This window comes from Scardinius erythrophthalmus, assembly GCF_964197995.2.
Source record: "Scardinius erythrophthalmus genome assembly, chromosome: 5".
NCBI lineage: Eukaryota > Metazoa > Chordata > Actinopteri > Cypriniformes > Leuciscidae > Scardinius > Scardinius erythrophthalmus.
Window position 1 is genome coordinate 13359550 of NC_138225.1, and position 16029 is coordinate 13375578.

At 31.5% G+C, this 16029-nt stretch overlaps 1 pseudogene across 1 annotated transcript in view; it reads right to left on the minus strand.

Moving 5' to 3' along the window:
* Positions 1-14726, minus strand: part of LOC308690323 (baculoviral IAP repeat-containing protein 2-like) — a 73531-nt pseudogene extending 58805 nt beyond the window's left edge. The window contains exon 1 of the transcript in view: positions 14639-14726. The product of the transcript in view is annotated as a baculoviral IAP repeat-containing protein 2-like (transcript). The remainder of the gene's footprint in view (positions 1-14638) is intronic.
* Positions 14727-16029: the final 1303 nt, after the last annotated feature.

A 16029-nucleotide genomic window follows, 5' to 3' on the forward strand; every position in this document is an offset into this window, starting at 1 on the left:
ATTATTACACTGTAATAAAGGTATAATAAGAAACTGTATCATTACACTGTAATAAAGGTATAATAGAACAGTGTATTATTACATTGTAATAAATGTATAATAACACAATGTATCATTACACTGTAATAAAGGTATAATACCACAATGTGTTATTACACTGTAATAAAGGTATAATAACACAATGTATTATTACACTGTAATAAAGGTATAATAAGACAATGTATCATTACACTGTAATAAAGGTATAATACCACAATGTGTTATTACACTGTAATAAAGGTATAATAACACAATGTATTATTACACTGTAATAAAAGTATAATAGCACAGTGTATTATTACACTGTAATAAAGGTATAATTTCACAATGTATTATGGCACTGTAAAAAGGTAGAATCACACAATGTATTATGGGACTGTAATAAATGTATAATAAGAATGTATTATTACACTGTAATAAAGGTATAATAACATAATGCATTATTACATTGTAATAAATGCATAATAACACAATGTATTATTACACTGTAATAAAGGTATAATAACACAGTGTATTATTACACTGTAATAAATGTATAATAAGACAATGTATCATTACTCTGTAATAAAGGTATAATAAGACAATGTATCATTACACTGTAATAAAGGTATAATACCACAATGTGTTATTACACTGCAATAAAGGTATAATAGCACAATATATTATTACATTGTAATAAATGTATAATAACACAATGTATTATTATACTGTAATAAAGGTATTATAAGACAATGTATTATTACACTGTAATAAAGGTATAATACCACAACGTGTTATTACACTGTAATAAAGGTATAATAGCACAGTGTATTATTACATTGTAATAAATGTATAATAAAACAATGTATTATTACATTGTAATAAATGTATAATAACACAATGTATTATTACACTGTAATAAAGGTATAATACCACAATGTGTTATTACACTGTAATAAAGGTATAATAGCACAGTGTATTATTACACTGTAATAAAGGTATAATTTCACAATGTATTATGGCACTGTAAAAAGGTAGAATCACACAATGTATTATGGGACTGTGATAAATGTATAATAAGAATGTATTATTACACTGTAATAAAGGTATAATAACACAGTTTATTATTACACTGTAATAAAGGTATAATAACACAGTGTATTATTACACTGTAATAAAGGTATAATAAGACAATGTATCATTACACTCTAATAAAGGTATAATACCACAATGTGTTATTGCACTGTAATAAAGGTATAATAACACAATGTATTATTACACTGTAATAAAGGTATTATAGCACAGTGTATTATTACATTGTAAGAAATGTATAATTTTACTATGTATTATGGCACTGTAAAAAAGTAGAATCACACAATGTATTATGGGACTGTAATAAATGTATAATAAGAATGTATTATTACACTGTAATAAAGGTATAATAACATAATGCATTATTACATCGTAAGAAATGTATAATAACACAATTTATTATTACACTGTAATAAAGGTATAATAACACAGTGTATTATTACACTGTAATAAATGTATAATAAGACAATGTATCATTACTCTGTAATAAAGGTATAATAAGACAATGTATCATTACACTGTAATAAAGGTATAATAGCACAATGTATTATTACATTGTAATAAATGTATAATAACACAATGTATTATTGTACTGTAATAAAGGTATAATACCACAGTGTGTTATTACACTGTAATAAAGGTATTATAAGACAATGTATTATTACACTGTAATAAAGGTATAATACCACAACATGTTATTACACTGTAATAAAGGTATAATAGCACAGTGTATTATTACATTGTAATAAATGTATAATAACACAATGTATTATTACATTGTAATAAATGTATAATAACACAATGTATTATTACACTGTAATAAAGGTATAATACCACAATGTGTTATTACACTGTAATAAAGGTATAATAGCACAGTGTATTATTACACTGGAATAAAGGTATAATTTCACAATGTATTATGGCACTGTAAAAAGGTAGAATCACACAATGTATTATGGGACTGTAATAAATGTATAATAAGAATGTATTATTACACTGTAATCAAGGTATAATAACACAGTTTATTATTACACTGTAATAAAGGTATAATAAGAAACTGTATCATTACACTGTAATAAAGGTATAATACCACAATGTGTTATTACACTGTAATAAAGGTATAATAGAACAGTGTATTATTACATTGTAATAAATGTATAATAACACAATGTATCATTACACTGTAATAAAGGTATAATACCACAATGTGTTATTACACTGTAATAAAGGTATAATAACACAATGTATTATTACACTGTAATAAAGGTATAATAAGACAATGTATCATTACACTGTAATAAAGGTATAATACCACAATGTGTTATTACACTGTAATAAAGGTATAATAACACAATGTATCATTACACTGTAATAAAGGTATAATAAGACAATGTATACTTACTCTGTAATAAAGGTATAATACCACAATGTGTTATTACAATTTAATAAAGGTATAATTTTACTATGTATTATGGCACTGTAAAAAAGGTATAATAACATAATTCATTATTACATTGTAATGTATAATAACACAATGTATTATTACACTGTAATAAAGGTATTATAAGACAATGTATTATTACACTGTAATAAAGGTATAATAACACAGTGTATTATTACACTGTAATAAATGTATAATAAGACAATGTATCATAACTCTGTAATAAAGGTATAATAAGACAATGTATCATTACACTGTAATAAAGGTATAATACCACAATGTGTTATTACACTGTAATAAAGGTATAATACCACAATGTATTATTACACTGCAATAAAGGTATAATAGCACAATGTATTATTACATTGTAAGAAATGTATAATAACACAATGTATTATTATACTGTAATAAAGGTATAATACAACAATGTGTTATTACACTGTAATAAAGGTATTATAAGACAATGTATTATTACACTGTAATAAAGGTATAATACCACAACGTGTTATTACACTGTAATAAAGGTATAATAGCACAGTGTATTATTACATTGTAATAAATGTATAATAACACAATGTATTATTACACTGTAATAAAGGTATAATACCACAATGTGTTATTACACTGTAATAAAGGTATAATAGCACAGTGTATTATTACACTGTAATAAAGGTATAATAACACAGTTTATTATTACACTGTAATAAAGGTATAATAAGACAATGTATCATTACACTGTAATAAAGGTATAATACCAAAATGTGTTATTACACTGTAATAAAGGTATAATAACACAATGTATTATTACACTGTAATAAAGGTATAATAGCACAGTGTATTATTACACTGTAAGAAAGGTATAATTTCACAATGTATTATGGCACTGTAAAAAGGTAGAATCACACAATGTATTATGGGACTGTAATACATGTATAATAAGAATGTATTATTACACTGTAATAAAGGTATAATAACATAATGCATTATTACATTGTAATGTATAATAAAACAATGTATTATTACACTGTAATAAAGGTATTATAAGACTATGTATTATTACACTGTAATAAAGGTATAATAACACAGTGTATTATTACACTGTAATAAAGGTATAATAAGACAATGTATCATTACACTGTAATAAAGGTATAATACCACAATGTGTTATTACACTGTAATAAAGGTATAATTTCACAATGTATTATGGCACTGTAAAAAGGTAGAATCACACAATGTATTATGGGACTGTAATAAATGTATAATAAGAATGTATTATTACACTGTAATAAAGGTATTATAGCACAGTGTATTATTACACTGTAATAAAGGTATAAAAAGACAATGTATCATTACTCTGTAATAAAGGTATAATACCACAATATATTACACTGTAATAAAGGTATAATTTTACTATGTATTATGGCACTGTAAAAAAGTAGAATCACACAATGTATTATGGGACTGTAATAAATGTATAATAAGAATGTATTATTACACTGTAATAAAGGTATAATAACATAATGCATTATTACATTGTAATAAATGTATAATAACACAATGTATTATTACACTGTAATAAAGGTATAATAAGACAATGTATCATTACACTGTAATAAAGGTATAATACCACAATGTGTTATTACACTGTAATAAAGGTATAAAAGCACAGTGTATTATTACACTGCAATAAAGGTATAATAGCACAATGTATTATTACATTGTAATAAATGTATAATAACAAAATGTATTATTATACTGTAATAAAGGTATAATACCACAATGTGTTATTACACTGTAATAAAGGTATTATAAGACAATGTATTATTACACTGTAATAAAGTTATAATACCACAACGTGTTATTACACTGTAATAAAAGTATAATAGCACAGTGTATTATTACACTGTAATAAAAGTATAATTTCACAATGTATTATGGCACTGTAAAAAGGTAGAATCACACAATGTATTATGGGACTGTAATAAATGTGTAATAAGAATGTATTATTACACTGTAATAAAGGTATAATAACACAGTGTATTATTACACTGTAATAAAGGTATAATACCACAATGTGTTATTACAATTTAATAAAGGTATAATTTTACTATGTATTATGGCACTGTAAAAAGGTAGAATCACACAATGTATTATGGGACTGTAATAAATGTATAATAAGAATGTATTATTACACTGTAATAAAGGTATAATAAGACAATGTATCATTACTCTGTAATAAAGGTATAATACCACAATGTGTTATTACAATTTAATAAAGGTATAATTTTACTATGTATTATGGCACTGTAAAAAAGTAGAATCACACAATGTATTATGGGACTGTAATGTATAATAAGAATGTATTATTACACTGTAATAAAGGTATAATAACATAATTCATTATTACATTGTAATGTATAATAACACAATGTATTATTACACTGTAATAAAGGTATAATAACACAGTGTATTATTACACTGTAATAAAGGTATAATAAGACAATGTATCATTACACTGTAATAAAGGTATAATACCACAATGTGTCATTACACTGTAATAAAGGTATAATACCACAATGTGTTATTACACTGTAATAAAGGTATAAAAGCACAGTGTATTATTACACTGCAATAAAGGTATAATAGCACAATGTATTATTACATTCTAAGAAATGTATAATAACACAATGTATTATTATACTGTAATAAAGGTATAATACCACAATGTGTTATTACACTGTAATAAAGGTATTATAAGACAATGTATTATTACACTGTAATAAAGGTATAATACCACAACGTGTTATTACACTGTAATAAAGGTATAATAGCACAGTGTATTATTACACTGTAATAAAGGTATAATACCACAATGTGTTATTACACTGTAATAAAGGTATAATAGCACAGTGTATTATTACACTGTAATAAAGGTATAATTTCACAATGTATTATGGCACTGTAAAAAGGTAGAATCACACAATGTATTATGGGACTGTAATAAAGGTATAATAACAGTTTATTATTACACTGTAATAAAGGTATAATAACAGTTTATTATTACACTGTAATAAAGGTATAATAACACAGTGTATTATTACACTGTAATAAAGGTATAATAAGACAATGTATTATTACACTGTAATAAAGGTATAATACCACAATGTGTTATTACACTGTAATAAAGGTATAATAACACAGTGTATTATTACACTGTAATAAAGGTATAATAAGACAATGTATCATTACACTGTAATAAAGGTATAATACCAAAATGTGTTATCACACTGTAATAAAGGTATAATAACACAGTGTATTATTACACTGTAATAAAGGTATAATAAGACAATGTATTATTACACTGTAATAAAGGTATAATACCACAATGTGTTATTAAACTGTAATAAAGGTATAATTTCACAATGTATTATGGCACTGTAAAAAGGTAGAATCACACAATGTATTATGGGACTGTAATAAATGTATAATAAGAATGTATTATTACACTGTAATAAAGGTATTATAGCACAGTGTATTATTACACTGTAATAAAGGTATAATAAGACAATGTATCATTACTCTGTAATAAAGGTATAATACCACAATGTGTTATTACACTGTAATAAAGGTATAATTTTACTATGTATTATGGCACTGTAAAAAAGTAGAATCACACAATGTATTATGGGACTGTAATAAATGTATAATAAGAATGTATTATTACACTGTAATAAAGGTATAATAACATAATGCATTATTACATTGTAATAAATGTATAATAACAATGTATTATTACACTGTAATAAAGGTATAATAAGACAATGTATCATTACACTGTAATAAAGGTATAATACCACAATGTGTTATTACACTGTAATAAAGGTATAAAAGCACAGTGTATTATTACACTGCAATAAAGGTATAATAGCACAATGTATTATTACATTGTAATAAATGTATAATAACAAAATGTATTATTATACTGTAATAAAGGTATAATACCACAATGTGTTATTACACTGTAATAAAGGTATTATAAGACAATGTATTATTACACTGTAATAAAGTTATAATACCACAATGTGTTATTACACTGTAATAAAGGTATAATAGCACAGTGTATTATTACACTGTAATAAAAGTATAATTTCACAATGTATTATGGCACTGTAAAAAGGTAGAATCACACAATGTATTATGGGACTGTAATAAATGTGTAATAAGAATGTATTATTACACTGTAATAAAGGTATAATAACACAGTTTATTATTACACTGTAATAAAGGTATAATAACACAGTGTATTATTACACTGTAATAAAGGTATAATACCACAATGTGTTATTACACTGTAATAAAGGTATAATAACACAGTGTATTATTACACTGTAATAAAGGTATAATTTCACAATGTATTATGGCACTGTAAAAAGGTAGAATCACACAATGTATTATGGGACTGTAATAAATGTATAATAGGAATGTATTATTACACTGTAATAAAGGTATAATAACACAGTTTATTATTACACTGTAATAAAGGTATAATAAGAAACTGTATCATTACACTGTAATAAATGTATAATACCACAATGTGTTATTACACTGTTATAAAGGTATAATAGAACAGTGTATTATTACATTGTAATAAATGTATAATAACACAATGTATCATTACATTGTAATAAATGTATAATAACACAATGTATTACTACACTGTAATAAAGGTATAATACCACAATGTGTTATCACACTGTAATAAAGTTATAATAGCACAGTGTATTATTACACTGTAATAAAGGTATAATTTCACAATGTATTATGGCACTGTAATAAATTTATAATAAGAATGTATTATTACACTGTAATAAAGGTATAATAACACAATGTATTATTACATTGTAATAAATGTATAATAACACAATGTATTATTACACTGTAATAAAGGTATAATAAGACAATGTATCATTACACTGTAATAAAGGTATAATACCACAACGTGTTATTACACTGTAATAAAGGTATAATAGCACAGTGTATTATTACATTGTAATAAATGTATAATAACACAATGTATTATTACATTGTAATAAATGTATAATAACACAATGTATCATTACACTGTAATAAAGGTATAATACCACAATGTATTATTACACTGTAATAAAGGTATAATAGCACAGTGTATTATTACACTGTAATAAAGGTATAATTTCACAATGTATTATGGCACTGTAAAAAGGTAGAATCACACAATGTATTATGGGACTGTAATAAATGTATAATAAGAATGTATTATTACATGTATAATAACACAATGTATTATTACACTGTAATAAAGGTATTATAAGACAATGTATTATTACACTGTAATAAAAGTATAATAACACAGTTTATTATTACACTGTAATAAAGGTATAATAAGAAACTGTATCATTACACTGTAATAAAGGTATAATACCACAATGTGTTATTACACTGCAATAAATGTATAATAGCACAGTATATTATTACATTGTAATAAATGTATAATAACACAATGTATTATTACACTGTAATAAAGGTATAATAGCACAATGTATTATTACATTGTAATAAATGTATAATAACAAAATGTATTATTATACTGTAATAAAGGTATAATACCACAATGTGTTATTACATGGCTTGGCTGAATTCCAATGTAGAATGCGGTCTGTTATTTCTTGATAACAGACCGCTGCGAGCTATAACAGACCGTTACCATGAAAAACTGCGCGTTGCTATGGACGCGGAATGGACTATTTTCTTTAGCGGAAGCAATACAATCGTTTTTAAATCAATAAACTCCTTTTTAAATAAAGAATTTGTGTCAAATTATTTATTTATTTTGTAGGTAGCCATGTATTAAGCGGGATAATGTATAGTGAGCCGGTTGTTATAGTGAATAACAACCCCTTCAGGCTGATTCAAGATCCCTCCGCTTCGCGTCGGGATCCCGTTCAGCCTGTCGGGGTTGTTATTCACTATAACAACCGGCTCACTATACATTATCCCTTACGTAATAAAGGTATAATACCACAATGTGTTATTACACTGTAATAAAGGTATAATAGCACAGTGTATTATTACACTGTAATAAAGGTATAATTTCACAATGTATTATGGCACTGTAAAAAGGTAGAATCACACAATTTATTATGGGACTGTAATAAATGTATAATAACACAATGTATTATTACATTGTAATAAATGTATAATAACCCAATGTATTATTACACTGTAATAAAGGTATAAGACAATGCATCATTACACTGTAATAAAGGTATAATACCACAATGTGTTATTACACTGTAATAAAGGTATAAGTGTATTATTACACTGTAATAAATGTATAATAACACAATGTATTATTACATTTTATTACATGGCTTGGCTGATTTCCAATGTAGAATGCGGTCTGTTATTTCTTGATAACAGACCGCTGCGAGCTATAACAGACCGTTACCATGCAAAACAGCGCGTTGCTATGGACGCGGAACGGACTATTTTCTTTGGCGGAAGCAATACAATTGTTTTTAAAACAATAAACTCCTTTTTAAATCAATAATTTGTGTCAAATTAATTATTTATTTTGTAGGTAGCCATGTAATAAGCGGGATAATGTATAGAGAGGTGGGCGTTATAGCGAATAACAAGCCCTTCAGGCAGTCAAGACCCCTCCGCTTCGCGTCGGGTTCTCGTTCAGCCTGTCTGGCTTGTTATTCGCTATAACGCCCGCCTCTCTATACATTATCCCTTACGTAATAAATTTATAATAACACAATGTATTACTACACTGTAATAAAGGTAGAATACCACAATGTGTTATCACACTGTAATAAAGGTATAATAGCACAGTGTATTATTACACTGTAATAAAGGTATAATTTCACAATGTATTATGGCACTGTAAAAAGGTAGAATCACACAATGTATTATGGGACTGTAATAAATTTATAATAAGAATGTATTATTACACTGTAATAAAGGTATAATAACACAATGTATTATTACATTGTAATAAATGTATAATAACACAATGTATTATTACACTGTAATAAAGGTATAATAGCACAATGTATTATGGCACTGTGAAAAGGTAGAATTACACAATGTATTATTACATTGTAATAAATGTATAATAGCACAATGTATTATGGCACTGTAAAAAGGTAGAATTACACAATGTATTATTACATTGTAATAAATGTATAATAAGACAATGTATTATTACACTGTAATAAAGGTATAATACCACAATGTGTTATTACACTGTAATAAAGGTATAATAGCACAGTGTATTATTACACTGTAATAAAGGTATAATTTGACAATGTATTATTACACTGTAAAAAGGTAGAATTACACAATGTATTATGGGACTGTAATAAATGTATAATAAGAATGTATTATTACACTGTAATAAAGGTATAATAACACAATGTATTATTACATTGTAATAAATGTATAATAACTAGGGCTGGGGGAATTAACGCGTTAATCTTTGCGATTAATTTGAAATGTTTAACGCGTTAAAAAAAATTAACGCATTTAACGCAGCACACTTTTTTTGCCTCGTTTTAATGATTTCCTGTTGCGGCTGCTATTGAAAAGGCCGTCCCGCCCCTCCGTGTTCGGCGATCACGTTTCATTCTCGCGCAGCTTTCATGAGCTGGTCTTTTCCGCTCCGTGTGTGCGCCGCGCTGTGTTCCGCGTGTGTGTGTGTCGGCGCGCTCTGTCGTTAACGGCCCAGCGGCGCGCTCTCCGTTCTGTGTGTGTGTGTGTGTGTGTCGGCGGCTCTAACGGCCCAGCGGCGCGCTCTCCGTTCCGTGTATGTGTGTGTGTCACGTGTGTGTGTGTGTGTGTGTGTGTGTGTGTGTGTGTGTGTGTGTGTGTGTGTGTGTGTGTGTGTGTGTCGGCGGCTCTGTCGACAACGGCCCAAACGCTTCAATCATGTACCGAGCACTGGAAAAGTAAAGTCCACTCAAATAACGTGAAATTCTGTTTGCTGAGCTGGTATAGCCATGCTGGGCAGCAATGGTAAAATTACCTGCTCTGATTACATGCTCTGGTAATAATAGCTTTGTAGGACTATATTTTATTTTGATAATTAGTTAAAAAAAAAAATAATAATCTGTTAAATTGATTATGTTGATTGATTATTGAAAAAAAAAATATTGATATTGATGTTTAATATAGGGCTATTTTCTGTTCCTTTTTTCCCCTGTGTTGTTTAATTAGGTGATTCTGAGTTAAAAGAAATAGTTCACTTTAAAATTAAAATTCTGTCATCACTCACCCTCATGTTGTTTTAAACCTGTATGAATTTCTTTCTTCTGCTGAACACAAAGGAAGATATTTAGAAGAATGTCAGTAATCAGACAGTTTCTGGGTCCCATTGTCTTCCATAGTAGGACAAATATATACTATGGAAGTCAATGGTACCAGAAACTGTCTGGTTACTGACATTCTTCTAAATATCTTCCTTTGTGTTCAGCAGAAGAAAGAAATTCATACAGGTTTAAAACAACATGAGGGTGAGTGATGACAGAATTTTAATTTTAAAGTGAACTATTCCTTTAAATATTGATGATTACAAGCTTGGGGGAAACGCAATTAATTGCAATTAATTACAGAAATTGTGCAATTAATTAGTTAATTTTTTTTAATCGATTCCCAGCCCTAATAATAACACAATGTATTATTACACTGTAATAGAGGTATAATTTCACAATGAATTGTTATATTTTAATAAAAGTATAATTTCACAATGAATTGTTATATTTTAATAAAAGTATAATTTCACAATGTAATATTACATTGTAATAAATGTATACTTACACAATGTATTATTACACTGTAATAAAGGCATAATGACACAATGTATTATTACACTTTGATAAATGTATAATTACACAATGTATTATTACATTGTAATAAAGTTATAATAACGCAATGTATTATGGCACTGTAATAAAGGTATAATAGCACAGTGTATTATTACACTGTAATAAAGGTATAATTACACAATGTATTATGGCACTGTGATAAATGTATAATAGCACAATGTATTAATACATTGTAATAAATGTATAATTACACAATGTATTATTACATTGTAATAAAGGTATTATTTCACAATGTATTATTACACTGTAATAAAGGTATAATTACACATATTATTACATTGTAATAAATGTATAATAACACAATGTATTATTACACTGTAATAAATGTATAATAACACAATGTATTATTACACTGTAATAAAGGTATTATAAGACAATGTATTATTACACTTTATTACATGGCTTGGCTGAATTCCAATATAGAATGCGGTCTGTTATTTCTTTATAACAGACCGCTGCGAAGTATAACAGACCGTTGCCATGAAAAACAGCGCGTTGCTATGGACGCGGAACGGACTATTTTCTTTAGCGGAAGCAATACAATCGTTTTTAAATCAATAACCCCTTTTTAAATCAATAATTCGCGGCAAATTATTTATTTATTTTGTAGGTAGCCATGTAATAAGCGGGATAATGTATAGTGAGCCGGTTGTTATAGTGAATAACAACCCCTTCAGGCTGATTCAAGATCCCTCCGCTTCGCGTCGGGATCCCGTTCAGCCTGTCGGGGTTGTTATTCACTATAACAACCGGCTCACTATACATTATCCCTTACGTAATAAAGGTATAATAGCACAGTGTATTATTACACTGTAATAAAGGTATAATTTCACAATGTATTATGGCACTGTAAAAAAGTAGAATTACACAATGAATTATGGGACTGTAATGTATAATACCACAATGTGTTATTACACTGTAATAAAGGTATAATTTCACAATGAATTAAATTTTAATAAAAGTATAATTTCACAATGTATTACATTGTAATAAATGTATAATAACACAATGTATTATTACACTGCAATAAAGGTATAATAGCACAATGTATTACACTGTAATAAAGGTATAATTACACAATGTATTATTACACTGTAATAAAGGCATAATGACACAATGTATTATTACACTGTGATAAATGTATAATTACACAATGTATTATTACATTGTAATAAAGGTATAATAGCACAATGTATTATTACACTGTAATTATAACTTTATTACAGTGTAAGTATACATGTATTACAGTGTAATAATGCATTGTGTAATTATACCTTTATTACAATTTTATAATAAATATCTAATTATACTTTTATTACAGTGTAATAATACATTGTGTAATTATACCTTTATTACAGTGTAATAATAAATGTGTAATTATACCTTTAATACAGTGTAATAATACATTGTTTAAATATACCTTTATTATGTCCTTCGGATGAGATGTTAAACCGAGGTCCTGACTCTCTGTGGTCATTAAAAATACCAGGATGTCCTTCGAAAAAAAAGTAGGGGTGTAACCCCGGCATCCTGGCCAAATTTGCCTCTTGGCCTCTGTCCATCATGGCCTCCTAATCATCCCCATACTGTATACTGATTGGCTTTATCACTGTCTCCTCTCTACCAGTAAGCTGATGTGTGGTGGGCGTTCTGGCACAATATGCCTGCTGTCACATCATCCAGGTGGATGCTGCACATTGGTGGTGGTTGAAGAGATTCCCCCTTCCATGAAAAAGCACTTTGAGTACCTAGAAAAGCGCTATACAAATGTAACAAATTATTATTATTATTATTATTATTATTATGAGCATTTTTATAAATGAGCTTTCATTTGACCCAGATATCAACAGTGACATCCATTTTTTAACGGCTCTGTTTCCAAAGTGATTTCCCCCGTTCAATATCTCTGTTGACGTTTCATTAAACTGCTGATATAAAGAGTTTTAAGTCTGGAACCAAGGCAGCCAGCTACGAGATGAATCGTAACCATAAAACATTTGATTCGGACAAAAAAAAAACTTTTGAAAACGGCAAAAAATAAAATAATTCAAGACTGTAAACAGAGGACTTCAGTGGTAGCTGCTCGATCGCTCTAGCTGTTTGCGGGTTTCCATGGTAATGCCGCTGTTACGCTTACGCTGATTTCACGCAGCCGCCATTTTGAAATCGAAAGTGAGGCTCCGGTGGGAAAAACCCCAGAAGTAAAGATAAACAACAATGCCTTTGGACTACCAACCTGAAGCTGCTGCCGCGATTTACACTATTGGATGTTAATATCCAATATAGGATATGTATATAGTTCATTCCTGCTTCTTTTTTTACTTTCTGAATTATATATAAAAAATATTTTATTTATAAATTAATTTCACTGTATATAGTCTAAAGTATAAAAGAAATGTATGTACAGTTTTAGAATTGACACAACATCATTAAACACAACAATACACCATCGCATTCACGACTCTCCTGTGATTAAAGGCGACACTTCAGGTTTTCTTCCCACCGGAGCCTCGCTTTCGATTTCAAAATAAGGGCTGCGTGAAATCAGCGTATTGTGACAGTTTTCCTTTGATGGCTGTGGGCGGGGTGCTGAACCAGAGAACGCAGAGATTAATGCATTATGATGTCTGATAATTCCATGCAGCCTGGTTGTCTCTGTCATGATTCCTGTCTTGTGTTCCCCTTGTCTTGTGTGGACTTTTGTTATTTCCTGTTTTGTGCCATGTTTTGTAGTCCTTTGTAGTTTTTCTTGTTTATTAGTCTCCCAGGTGTTTATGATTAACCACACCCCCTTGTTATCTTGTTTAGCTTGTTTGCCTGTGTATTTAAACCTCTGTGCTTCAGTTGTTGGGTGTCGGTCGTTGTTTGCTGTAGCTGTTGTCATGTTTCTGTCCTGAGTTTTGTTTTCCATTGTTTGCCCTGGTTTTCCTTGTTGTTTTATTAAATTTAGTGCTTGCGTATGGATTCTCTCTCCGCTTCATTCCTGCATCATAACAGAACGACCGACCAAATGATGAATCCAGCAGCATTTTTGCCAGTGTCTCTTCCCCAGCCACCAGAGAGAGGACAATCTTATGAGGGGACCCGGTTGGTCATATTTCGTGGGATCCGTGGAGGCCGCAGTAGAGGAGGTGGTCGAGAGGAGTCCCGACAGCACTCTCCACTCTGGCCCCTCTTCGACCCTGGGTTGGGGATGTCCAGCCCAGGGCCCTATTCGCCACTGGTTCCGTCCAGCACAGAGCCATGCTGGTTTCCGGTGGTCCCGAGTCCGGTGGTCCCGAGTCCGGTGGTCCTGAGTCCGGTGGTCCTGAGTCCGGTGGTCCCAAAACTCCCCATCATCAGTCCAGCCGAGCCTGCATTTTACGCCAGTCCAGCCGAGCCCGCACTTCACGCCAGAGCTGCCGAGGCCAAGGCAGTATGCGTCGTGCCCGCCGCGCCTGTGACTGACAGCGTTGTGCCCGCCAAGCCTATGTTCAAGGTTGATGACTTCAGCGATCTTCCTCCTCTTATTGGGCCTGATGAGCCAGAGCTTCACGTCAGTCATGCTGAGCCAGAGCCAGAGCTTCACGTCAGTCCTGCCAAGCCAGAGCTTCACGTCAGTCCTGCCGAGCCGGAGCCTGAGCTTCACGTCAGTCCTGCCGAGCCTGAGCTTCAAGTCAGTCCCGCCGAGCCTGTGTCCCCTGACAAGATGGCCGCCGCCGAGCCTGTGTCCCCTGACAAGATGGCCGCCGCCGAGCCTGTGTCCCCTGACAAGATGGCCGCCGCCGAGCCTGTGTCCCCTGACAAGATGGCCGCCGCCGAGCCTGTGTCCCCTGACAAGATGGCCGTCTCCGAGCCTGTGTCCCCTAGCAAGATGGTCGCCGCCGAGCCTGTGTCCCCTGACAAGATGGCCGCCGCCGAGCCTATGTCCCCTGACAAGATGGCCGCCGCTGAGCCGGTGGTGTCTGTTCCTGAGCCGGTGGTGTCTGTTCCTGAGCCGGTGGTGTCTGTTCCTGAGCCGGTGGTGTCTGTTCCTGAGCCGATGGTGTCTGTTCCTGTTCCTGAGCCGGTGGTGTCTGTTCCAGTTCCTGAGCCGGTGGTGTCTGTTCCAGTTCCTGAGCCGGTGGTGTCTGTTCCAGTTCCTGAGCCGGTGGTGTCTGTTCCAGTTCCTGAGCCGGTGGTGTCTGTTCCAGTTCCTGAGCCGGTGGTGTCTGTTCCAGTTCCTGAGCCGGTGGTGTCTGTTCCAGTTCCTGAGCCGGTGGTGTCTGTTCCAGTTCCTGAGCCGGTGGTGTCTGTTCCAGTTCCTGAGCCGGTGGTGTCTGTTCCAGTTCCTGAGCCGGTGGTGTCTGTTCCAGTTCCTGAGCCGGTGGTGTCTGTTCCAGTTCCTGAGCCGGTGGTGTCTGTTCCAGTTCCTGAGCCGGTGGTGTCTGTTCCAGTTCCTGAGCCGGTGTCTGTTCTTGTGCCGTGGCCGCCCGAGGGGTCGTCTCCGCCTTGGCCGCCCGAGGGGTCTTCTCCGCCGTGGCCGCCCGAGGGGTCTTCTCCGCCGTGGCCGCCCGAGGGGTCTTCTCC